Source organism: Chiroxiphia lanceolata, chromosome 3, assembly GCF_009829145.1.
Source record: "Chiroxiphia lanceolata isolate bChiLan1 chromosome 3, bChiLan1.pri, whole genome shotgun sequence".
NCBI classification, from domain to species: Eukaryota; Metazoa; Chordata; class Aves; order Passeriformes; family Pipridae; genus Chiroxiphia; species Chiroxiphia lanceolata.
The window spans coordinates 41,677,958-41,690,384 of NC_045639.1; the positions used below are offsets into that span (position 1 = coordinate 41,677,958).

At 44.7% G+C, this 12,427-nt stretch overlaps 1 long non-coding RNA gene across 1 annotated transcript; it reads right to left on the reverse strand.

The window, feature by feature from the left end:
* Positions 1–175: 175 nt before the first annotated feature.
* LOC116784479 lies at positions 176–12,427 on the reverse strand. Its single transcript, XR_004356085.1, has 4 exons — positions 12,303–12,427; positions 11,957–12,121; positions 8,906–9,035; positions 176–443 (listed from the first exon to the last, which is right to left on the reverse strand). It is a non-coding gene; the product is annotated as an uncharacterized LOC116784479 (long non-coding RNA).

Consider the following 12,427-nt stretch of genomic DNA (forward strand, 5'->3'; position numbering starts at 1 on the left):
TGGCTGTTGTTACAGGTGAATACATTTAACTTTCCAGAATCACCTTTTTCATTGTTCATCTAAAACTGTAACAGAGCAGCTGTGTGACTTTACTGGCATCGTTTTCTGATCCTGTTCCAAAGACAGTGACTCAACCGGTGTCAGGGTAGACTTCAAAACAAGACTGTCACTCAATTAAAAATATTTATAGGCTTAAGAATCAAGTTCAAAGTCCTAATCCAGGGGACATACAGTTCAAAAAAGTTAAGCCTTTAGATGTTTATTTTGATTGAATGACTTCCCATAAACTTAAGTTAGTCCAAGAAAAGAATTAGATTCCCTAGACATACCTGATCACTAGCTGAGGATTTATGTTGCTGTTCTCCAGGCTTTAAAAATGGACTGTAGTCACAGTAGTGCAAACTAGCCATAATTCGAAGTCAGCAGATCAATTAAGAACAAATCTGTGAGAAACAGAAGCAGGAACACTGGTGGTTTAGAAAGCAGAATAAGCATGTATTTCTCATCAACTGTACTTTTTACTGAATTAATCCCCCCAAATCCGAAGTTTCCTCATATCTTTTTCTCACACTCTTCAGTATCTACTGCTTGACACAAACTGGGATTTAAACATTACAGTACAGTCACTGAGTAAACAAACATTCCCACGTTCATTTTTTTACATCTGGATATGACATTATTTTCTATTGAACTGTCATTATTATGGTGGGTTTTTCTCACAGCACATGTGTATCTGGATTTGAACTTGTCATTATTTGGCTGTTACGTTCATTTAAATAGACCTTACTCCTTTAACATGTCATCTTACACCCATAAGATGTTCATTGTATACATCCATTTTCCTATGTGGATTGAGTGGATCCCATAGAAGGGAAGGCCTGGTGTCTTGGCAGTCACAGTGACTCTGGCACAGAATCCCTCAAAAACACTCTCACCTTCACAGAGCTGTGGCAATAGCTTATCCCATCCTGCAGCACTGGGGCATGGCTGCTCTTGCTGACTTTTCTACTCTCCTATCACTCCCTGCCTGACTGCAGTCAGTGCTATCAAATGACCTGCTGGTGCTGTGATGCAGGTGAAATGGCTGAGGAATGATGCTGTGACTTGCCCACAGCCGATCACCTTGGCTGCCGTGCCTGAAGGAGTGGTGGGTGCTGAGAAGGGACTGCCCTGGGCTGTGTGGAGGCTCTCAGAGCTGCTGGTGTACACGGCCACAAAGAGCATTCAGGCACATCAGCTTTTGCAATGAGTTCCTGCTGCCTTTATTTTTCCCATTTTCATGCCCATATACCTTATAAACATAGGATCATTTAAATGATATCTTAAGCAGAAATATACGATATTAGAAGTGAAAGTATGGAAACCATGTTCCCTGCATGCCAGAAATCCAAAGAGTGCTAGAGCAGGATTGGCATCTGGGGATTGAAAGCCCAGTGCATTGGGTCTCCAGCTGGAGGATGGAGTCTGGCTTCAAATTTAAGTTGGTCCATATATGTCTGTGCTGAGAGTTTGTATCAGGAACTGCAGTCTATTATCTGATTGCATGTGACTGTTAACAGTAATTGATGGGGTTTTTGCTGCTCTGTTAAAACAACTCTTCTGTTACCTGCAGAGCTTCCAGAGCAGCTGGGAGAGCATGCTGACATGGGAAGACTGAAGGGCTTAGTGCAGAGTGTGCACCCAGCAGACTCTCGTATGTGGGATTGAGCAGGGCTTAGAGAGTTTATCTCAGCTTTCCCCCTGCCCAAAAGGAGTCACACATCTGTCATCTAACATGCTGCGAGTGTGTTCAGGTGATTGAATCTCACCCTGGGGTTTTACCCTAATGCGTTTACACCCTGGGTGATGAACACTGATATCTTCTTCCTTTGAATAAACGAAATAAGGTGAACTCTACCACAGCTGATGAAAGGCCTCTTTTCTTCCAGTTCTTGAATTATTTCAGTGATTCTTTGATGTGCCAGCAGAAAATCCTTTGGTGTTCTTTTTGAGTGGGTACACTCCAGTGGGATGTGTATTGCAGCAAAGGTTTCATGTGGGGCTTTTGATCACTTCCCACTTCTCACCAATCCTATATCCAAAGATGGTCTGCACCTTTTTTCCCATCACACTGGGATCTACTACTGAGTTGCTTCTCTGTTCTGACCTTTGCAAAGTATTTCAGTCACTACTTACTCCCTGAAACTCACCTCCTGTAAGTACAGCCTCTATTCCCCCCTTTTTAGATAGTTAATTTAGCAATATACCGTGGGACTGCACTAAGACATCACTTGGCTGGATGGGCTCTCTACTGAGCAGTCCTGGCCGCTCTAGTTGACTCATCTTTTTGTCATTATTCCTACACAGCCAGCGTTCACACTGTACAATTTCTTAGCAGAAATGTTATGCTCACTCAGATCTTGAACAGCAATAAGTCTTATACTGCTCTGTGCAGACTTTCTTATACTGCTCTGTGCAGACTTCACTATAGTATTTCCCATCCCTTAACAGTTCTTCTTGGACAGCTCTATCTTTTCAATCCACCAGGTCTCATACCATTGAATATTTTGATGTTACACAGTTCCACCTTTTCTTTTTTTAAAAAAATCAGGCTTTTGTGTGATACTTGCTCAAATAACTGACAGAAAACTTTTGCATTTATGATGGCCCATATTCATCAACCTTGAGCTCTCATCAACAATAAATACCAAGCATCAGGTCTGACAAGGCTTGTTTTCATTAGTGTCTTCCACACTTACTACATCAGCATCTTCAGTTTACAACTGATTGGTTCTTTACGAGCAATTACATTATTTTTAGTGACTTTTCCCAGGGCAGAAGTTAAGCTGACCTGCCTGGAGTTCCCTGAGGCTAGCCCTTACTGAGAAGGAGTCTGTCAGTAGCACAGCCTGACCTTCTGGGGTTGTGCCAGAACCTGATTGTAACCTAACCCAAACACTGGCAGAGAATTCTTTGGCCAAGACCTGAGACTGGGGAGGGAGCTGGAAAGAAATCAGACCAACTGATTTCTTAATATTCATGACATCTTCCCAAGTTACCCAATGGACTGGAAAACACCTGAGATATCTTCAGAAGTCCTGAGTACCATCCTCCTGCTTTCTGTTTGTGCTGGCTTTGGCTGGGATAAAGTTAATTTTCTTCATGGTAGCTGGTGTGGGGCTCTGCTTTGGATTTGTGCTGGAAACACACAAATTTGTGGTGTTGATAACACAGGGATGTTTTAGTTATTGCTGAGCAGTGCTTATACAGAGTCAAGGCCTCTCACACCACCCCACCAGTGAATAGGCTGGGGGTGCACATGGAGTTGGAAGGGGACACAGTCAAGACAACTACCCCCAGCTGACCAAAGGGATATCCCATACCATATGGCATCATGCTCAGCATATAAAACTGGGCGGGGAGAAGAAGGAAGGGGGGAACATTCAGAGTGATGACGTTTGTCTTCCCTGGTCACTGTTATGGGTGATAGAGCCTGCTGTCCTGGGGATGGCTGAACACCTGCCTGCACATGGACAGCAGTGAAGTCCTTGGTTTGCTTTGCTTGAGTGCACAGCTTTTGCTTCACCTGTTAAACAGCCCTTATCTCAAGCCACAAGTTTTCTCACTTCTCTTCTGATTCTCTCCCCATCCCACCAGGGGAGAGTGAGCAAGCAGGTGTGTGGGACTTAGTTGCCAGCTGGGGTTAAACCACAACACTCATTCTTTGCCCTCACCAGCAGATGGAACGGCTACACTGAGCAGCCAGCATGGCCCAACACTAAGATTTCTCTCTCCCTAAGATTTCTAAACATACCCTTATTAGTCTTCCTAATCATTGGCTTCATATCCTCACTACTGTAGGGTTTGCCTGAGAATGTGCAGATGGGCAACGTAACAGGCATCCAGGCATTTCTAAGGAAACAGGAAAAAACATACTCTCTTCCGTGACCTTCACACGCCTTGCCTGTTCACAGGTATTTTCCTGACTATGCTAAGTCAGGAGCCAGTCCTGCTAGTGGTACTGTTGTTTCTGCCCGATTAGAATGGCAAAGGAAATATTTCTCTGGTTGGTGATACAAACCACATGTGACAATTCTAGGAAACCGGGTTGTCAAAAATAGATTTACTTTTTAAGAAGTAAACTATATGAATTAAAAATCCTCCTAATTTTATTCTCCAATTCAGGAAATGCCATGAGATGACACAAAATTTTTCATTTATTAATGCCTGGAAAGAGGAAAGCTGGTTCCATTTCAGACACCATCAGATAATACCTTTGCCAGAGGATGTTATTACAGTTTTAGGCTAAATATATAATATAAATAACCTGTCTTATGCTGTACAAAAAATCTCTGCTGGCTGGAAACAATTATTGTGAGATAATACATGGAAGTTTGCCAGCTGGGCTTGTTACATTTTCTAACTCTACATTTATAATTTACATTAGTGCTCAGCACTATCTCCAAGCACAGCCAAGGCTCTATTGCTCTATTTATGAACCTACGTTATGTATCAGTGATAAAATTACAGGGCTGAAGTAAACCATGCAGTGAAGTAATCTAAACCAAATCCTTAGAACAGATTCATTTCCATTCAGGAAATACTCACCACCTCTAAGTGGACCACATTCAATATGAGTGAGTTATCATTCCAATTATTTGGTCAGCTTTACAACTTGCCAGTGGCTCAATGCCAGCATTTTACTTAACAGGCTAATAAAAATTTGATTATCAAAGCCACCAGGTCAGCCACACACACAGAAGCAGCTGAGGGGCAGAGAGTGAGCTGTAGGAGCAATTGCCACAGCAGCCACCTTGGTCAGACACAGGGCCAAGGTATTGTCATGGCCTGCGCTCAGTAATAAAATTAATCAAAAATACTCCCAAGAGCTATCTGGGCCAAAGAGCAGGTGGACGTAAACCCCAGTTTTCCCTCCACCAGTGATCTGTGGAGAAAGGTTAAGTGTGGGAAAAAATGTCCTGCCGAGCATGTCCTGGGACAAAGGATGTACATGGGGAGAGCAGTCATCCCTCCTCTGCCCACCAGTGTTTGAAAGGGAATGCAGGGCAGAGGTGGACAGGGAAGCAGAGGGAGCAAATGGCTTCCACAGTTTTTTGCATTCCTGGATCAGCAAGCTGTGATTGCACTGGAGGTGAAATCCTAGGAAAACCAGGAACAGAATCTCACAAGCAGATCATAGGACCAGATTTCTACAGAGAAAACAGACCTTTATCACGTAACAGCTTGTCAGCAAACTCAGTATGCAATAGGGTGTGCCTATGAAGAAACTCTGGGAGGGTTGTTTTAATGTGACCTATATTTTCTTGGTCTGACCACAGAGAACTGGAAAAATCTCTATGGGAACAAGTGTCTGGATGGAGATAAGGCTACAGTTGCAGTTCATGGTTGCTGTGTGATTTGCTAAAGAAACAGCTAAACATGGGTCCATTCAAAATGTTGAAGTTAGCCCCTGGGAAACCTTCTCCCAGTGAAATGAAAGCCGTGGAAACTATGTGCATGCCTGCTTTTAAATGGCTGAGTGAGACTGAAAGTTTTGTTTCCCTTTTCACTTTCATTCCCTTACTCCTTGTGCAATACTTATTTTAGAGTGAAAAAAGGAACAGGAGCAAAAATGCTCGCTTGGCTTTTTGAAGTCAGACCAAATGCTTTGTCTGTAGCAGATAGGACTTTGGGCCAGGGGAAGGCTGTTGCAAGGCTCTGTCAGCTGCTGTGCTCAGGTGCAATTTGTGCTGACTGTCAGGGTGCGGGCAGAAGTCTGGCACCCGGGAGGACAGTGTTGGTCCGAGGGAAGATACTCTGATCTCTGCTCCCCATCCATCGGACATATGCCAAAACACTGCAAAAGCAGGACTTGTACTAAATAACTTTGGGTCCCCAGTTCAAAGCTCATAAGTTAGGATATTTGTCTGTCTTACTGGTAGATCATGGCAGGAGATCAGTTTTCACAAGGTCTTACAACAGCCTTAAAAACTGACTCATCTTCTGGAGGCTCTCATCTCTCCCAATTGACTGCAGAGGGAACCAAGGAAGATCACCCAAAGTGTGAAGAACCCCAAACTGTGGGAGACAACTCTGGGCTACATAAATGGCCATGCAAACAGAACTGCTGTGATTCAGCTCTTGGGAAAACAACCAGAAAGAGAGAAAGTGGTGCATATGGTTTGGCAGAAAGAGGGAAAAGCAAGAGAAATAGGGAAGCTAAAAGAGGACAAGGGGAAGAAATGGAAAGGAATGAACATGAGTGGTAGGAGGGAAAGCAACTGGGAAACGGGAAATAATGAAGGGACTAAGGGGGGGAAAAGTGTCTGAGAGATCAAGCAGAGGACAAGTGAGAAGCCAGAGCATGGAGAAGCCCTCATCCCCATGCTCTGGCAGAGGACCAGCAGCTGCCTGCAGCTACTGGAGTCACTGGCTCAGCCACCCCCGGGGCCTGAAGGGAGCCTGGCATGAAGGACACTGCAGTTTGCTCTGTCAGGGCCACTCCTGCAATGGCCCCTTCTGCCATTCCTGGTAACAGCAAAAATTTAGCACTTGGTCATCAGCAGCCAGAGAATGAAATTGTCTTTTCCTCATGGCAAACGTACAGCACTGTTCAGCAGACACAGGGCAGGACTTCTGGTGTGTGGTACCAGCAGGAGGAATTTTTCAGTTTTCTGTTTTCAATTCTCTTTTAGATGTGAAATAGTTGGCAAATTATTCAGGGCTTTTTCCTTGCTCTGCTGCCAAAATTATCACAGCATGATCAAGGCAAGGTAAGCACAGAGAAGCCTCCAGACACATTCAGCTTGCACTGGGAATCTCTGCAAACACTTTTGGTTTAATTGTTAAATGTCTTTCATACTTACCATGTACTTGGAAAGTTACACAAATAGGTATGTTATACAAATCCAATGATTAAAGGTCACTTACTAGTTCATAACAGTAAATATACTGCTGACTGGCAAAGTTAAATACAGTTAATAGAAAAGAATGTGGGAGACATTAGCCAGTGTAATTACTCTAATAGTGTCTATTATCTTTTATGGAGTTTTTACAAAATGCACACACTGTGAAGATACCAAATTAGAAATAAAACTCTGGTAGAACCAAGCCACAACTTAACTATTTAAACCATTGGTAAAAGGACTGGAAAAGGACTCCTTGCAGCTGGATTATTAAGTACTGCAAAACATAGTGAGATGCATTTTTTCTTTGAGAAACCTTCCTGATCACTGCTTGATACCCTGCAGAAGCATTCCTGAAGGGTGAGCCTGCTCATCTGGGATGCAAGCATCCAGGCTGTGGCTGCATGGCACTGTGGTCTAATGTGCCGCAGAGCTGCCACGAGAGGCTGAGGGAAGGAGAGAGGAAATTCTCACAATTGCCTGTTTCCCCGCAATGCATTAAACGACTGAGTGATCACAGGCCACAACTGAATTACAGGAGTGAGTCACAGAGTTCAAAACAAGAGCATCCACTAATTGTTTCATAGAAGAGGCTCAGGAAAGTATGAAGAAGGATTTTGTAGGATATTCTTTTACTAATTGTGAGCTTTGTAGTCTTTTGTAGCAAAGCCAGACGTTCTGATCTGAGAGTTTATTTTACGACTCATAGACCAGGGAGGGCTGTGTTCCAGGGCTGGGCATCCATCCCTCATGGGCAGCTTTTACTGCTGTGAGCCTGGAATAGCTTTGAAGCTGTCTTCTGGAGCTCTCAGACACCAGCAGATGGCAAATGGGAGGAGGGGATAAATGGCCTTATTCCCAGTCTAGCTGTCCCATCCACTCTGTGCAAATGTTTTGGTCAGTTTGATTAAGATTTGTTCACCTACATTTCAGGCATTCAAGGCAAGAAGATGATCCTGTAATTTTTTTTTGACAAATATGTCTATCCCCAAGCCTCCAGACTTGGATGTCTCAATGATCAGCCACTGAGCCTTGCTCAATGGGGCTGTAGAGCCACATACAAGACAGGGAAAAGCTCCTGGCTTCTGGTGGAGGTTTACTTTATCAGGGCTGGATCACCATCATCATTTTGGGTGATGAATGGGAATGAATGGGGGTCCAGGAGGCATGTGAATCCAGGGTCCTGCTTTGCCACAGTCTGTATCTGCATTCTAAGTGTGTAGTGGAGTGTCACAAAAAGACAAATCATTAATGCTCCTGTGACACTGTTATACCCTGGTCATGGGCACTGAGGATGTGTATGAGAGGGATGAATGCACTTGCAGGCCCAGGGGTTGCACAAACATCTGGGGACATGCTGCAGGTTAGAAAAAGGGGTGAATCGTCATTCTGGCGAGGTGGTCACTGAAGATGAAGATGGATTCCACAGTGCTAATTGCCATAGGGTTACAAGCAGACCGCAATTTTACAGCTGTGGGACTGCCTTGTGGCTGCACTTCCACCCTTCCCTACTCCTTCCTGACCCACCACCCCCAGCAAGCTGCTGTGGTTGAGTCACACACAGCGCACTTGCTTTTACCGTGCTGTTTCCCTTGATCTCTTTGGCCTACGTCTTGGACAATCAGTTTGTTACTCCTTCTGGGTAACTCAGCTTCTCCATAAATACTCTAGCCCCTGATTTATCCGAATTGTGTCATGTCCTTCTCCCACAGCTCTACCTCTACGTGTGTTCTAAGTTATTTGCATTCAATTTCTGGAATCCAGGAATGCAGAAAATGGTCCAGGATCCAACCTGCACTAGTGGTATATAAATATCTGCCAAAATCTTTTTTAGCACATGCTAGGTTACTGTGTACTCATTTCTCTAGGTAATTTCAGATTCTTGGTCTCCAACTGCTGTCCAGCTGGTAACCCTGAGATTTTCCTTCCTCCTGTTCTCTCTGTCCTTTGAGGCATGACATCTCCTCTCATTCTTACCACCAACTTTCTGGTTCCATATACAGAAAAGGATCACAGTCTACCTGCTGGACTGTTGTTTTCAGAGCTAAGGCTTATTCAGTGTCTCACTAGGCATCCTTGCAAATCAAGGCTAACCAAGGCTCAGCGAGTCTTTTGTCTGGAGTCACGTTCTTTTCAAATTTCAGTCCCAACCTGAGATAAAAATATCAACAGAGAAAGCAGATGAATCAAAATGGCATTTGCAGTTTGGTGGAGAAAAGACCCGTGAAGACAGATTCGCTTGGCAGAAGCTCAACTTGTGGGATCAGAGTCAGGCAGGAAAGATTTTATGCAGACATAGTGATTTTTTCCCACTGAGATGATCTGGACACAAAAATTGTAATGCCCAAGAGCTAAAGCCCCTTCCAACACAAACCACTCCATGATTCTATGACGATCTCCCCCTTGTTTTTTTCTGAGTGAAAAAATTAAACACTGGCTGCTTGTGGACCACAAGCTCCTCTCAGGGCTCACTTGTGAAGAGAGGTCCCTGCTATTGGGAGCAGCTGGGTTTCTTTGCATTTTTCTTCTATCTGAATTTTTATCAAAAAATGAAGACAAATTTTTTTTACATTACCAAAACAGTGGAAAAATTAGCAGTCTGGGAAGGTGAACAAAAATTGGAAAATCTTGACAAAAATTGGAAATTTTCCATGTTTTGAACTTGGATTTAATCCAAAATCCATTTGGAGTAAACGTACTTGTGAAATTATTGTCAGAACAGTGAGAGTTGGCAAAGAGACCTGCCAGGATTCAGAAGGAGCACAAGTTAACAGAAAACTATCACCATTTACTAGAATAGTAACATTTACGGTCTTATGTTTAAAACAACAGCTTGGTCTCAGATGCCTAAAAAAAATTGCATTACTGCCAAGTCATTAGCTTACAAAGCTCCAGGCCCTGTCTACACACAAGCCTGCCATCAGTTTAACTAAAATCACTATTTAATCCATTTAGAGCAATCAGCACAACCCTTTTTGGGTAACCAAATTAACCTAAATCAATACAAGCCTGTTGCAAACAGAGACAAACAATTTAAGGACATTGACATCAAAACCTGCTTTAGCTCAGGCGGTGTGAGTTTTGTGGCAAGGCAGGAGCTCAGGTCACGCCAGGGAGACGCTGCAATGGTCCTTTTTACACTGTAAAGCTGTGCCTGAAGCACATCCAGTGGTAGCTTTGTGATCTCAAGTGATCTCTCCGGCATGTTGCTACATGCATGGTTCGGATTCCCACAGCTTCTCCACCGCTTCCACATGCCCTGCTCGTCTAGGAGCTGAGCTGCCCTCACCCTGTCCTTTTCCCAGCCCTGAGCCCTGCGTGACAAACCCAACCATTTTGCTGGGGGAGCTTGAGGTGAAAGGTGTAAGACACAGCTGGCTCCATCAGAAAGCGTTCAGCTTCAATGACCCAGGAAACCTTGTTTAAACTCGATTCTCCTCTGCTGTAATGCATGAGAGCCCAAGTACAGACACAGCCCTTTATACCAATATCCTCCCTCCCCATGTTTGCAGCTGCCTGGCCAGGAAACCAGGTCTCTTCTCAGGAGACCTCCTGCATCCTTCTCATGGTAAGCAAGGAGGAAAACACCAGCAGCAGCTGGCCCAGAGCACAGGCTGTTCCCCCGATGTGCAGGGTCCCGGTTGCTGTGGCTGTGCTCAGCCCCTGCAGGGGCTGCCCGGTGCTCGCCCATGGTGAGCAGGGGGGCAAAGCTCCCAGCAGGGCCACCCTCCAGCCAAACACAGCATTCACCTGGAAGGAGCCCGGGCCCAAAGTGGGCTCAGGGATTTCCTCAGCTCAGTTTAGTTAGCTGAGTCAGTAACCTGCAATGGCTCTCACACTCTCCAAGGGCTTGCCCAGGCCCCCCTTGAGCCACTTTACCCACACAGCATCCATGGGTGAGGGGCTCCCGAGGTCTCCATCCACTATGCAAGGCACCAGCTCCTGCTCTGAGCCTGGCTATGGCCAGCCACAGTTGTTGGTGTCTAATTCTTCACTTGACAGAGATGGTAAGTGGTTGCTCCATATCCACATTCTTTATGGCACACGTAACTCTGCAGAGCTCTATTAAACCCTCCCTATCCAATCCACTGGACTTCCACAGTTTCCTTTCATAGAGAAACTATTCCCTACCTTTAGTCATCCTTTCTGCCCTTCTCAGTTCTGCCCTTTTCCAGTTCTGCTATATCCTTTCTGAGATAGGGGAACAGAGTCACACTCAAAAGCAGGTGACCCAGGGATTCATACCATGACATTACAGCATATTCTTGTCTTTATTCCTAGTCCTCATAATTCCTAACATATGATTGGCTTTTTTGCTTCTTGACAAGCATTGAGTTGATATTTTCTTGGAAAAAATCCCAGTATTTTGAAGGGGTACACAGGGATTATTTTTCCCTATGTGTTATTGCTTCACATCCACCTGCATTCAGTCTATTTCCCCATCCTGTCGCTCTGCAGGTCTGTATTGCTCTTCTGCATTTACTTTAGTCAATTGTTGTCTTTACTACAGTGGATGTCTCACCATAAGCAAACTCACAAAATCAAACAAACCTTACAAGTCACTTCATTTTTCACATCTTTATGTGCATGCTCCATGTGTGTGCACAGGGTGGCGGAGAGGGAAGTGCACAGGAAATAAGGCAAAAATACAAGCATGTACTCATATACCAGTTATTCCATTTTCGGGTGTTGCATCAGCAAACCCCCATGGTAACACCCTATTGCAAAATGTGACTCCCAAATCAAAGGAAATCAGCATCAGAAGAGAAGCAGGGCCACGGGCAGGCCAGGGAAGGGCTGCCAAGGTTTAGAGAGAGCTTTGTAGCTGCCTATCTCTGTGTTTTCCTGCTGCCCAGAAGGAGCATCAAGTTCAGCTTTCAGAATTCCTGATGACCTCAGGGGGAGCTTTGAGCTTTGACCTGAGGGATGTAGTTGCTGAGTTTCAGCAGGTTAGAGATGCCACTAATTTCCCCATCAGAGCCAGGGACATCAAAATGGTTTTACTGAAAACACCAGCTGGAATCTCACTTGAGTTTATCATAAAGACTGAGAGGACTCAAAGTGTCTCCTACCTTTATACACAGTGCATGTTGGGTCCTGTACATTCAGAGGTTCATATGAAATCTCAGTCTCTGTTAAGCTGCGGCAGAAAAAGACGGAAATCCCTCTGAAACCTGTGATCTTCCAGAGGCAAAGGAACTGCTCTAAAACAAACCAGCATCTCCTTCCTCCCATGGCTGTAATCCAGAAGGCAGTTTACATTAATGAGGTATCTGGCCCCCAGCTAAGCTACAAAAAGCCAAAGATGCTCAGATACGACTGTGACAATGTAACATAAAACAGGGCTAATTTTGTATTGCAGAGTGCCTGGGTAAAAGCAGGTTTCTGCAGCCACGCATCCAGACACACCAGCCTCACCCGATCATTTCCAGTGTGCCAGTCCACCACCCTGGAGCTGGGTACAGGATGGGTAGGAACTCTGGGTGTAAGAACAGGGGATCTATGCTCTTCTATGGCTTTCAGTCCCAAAGTGGGTATCCTGT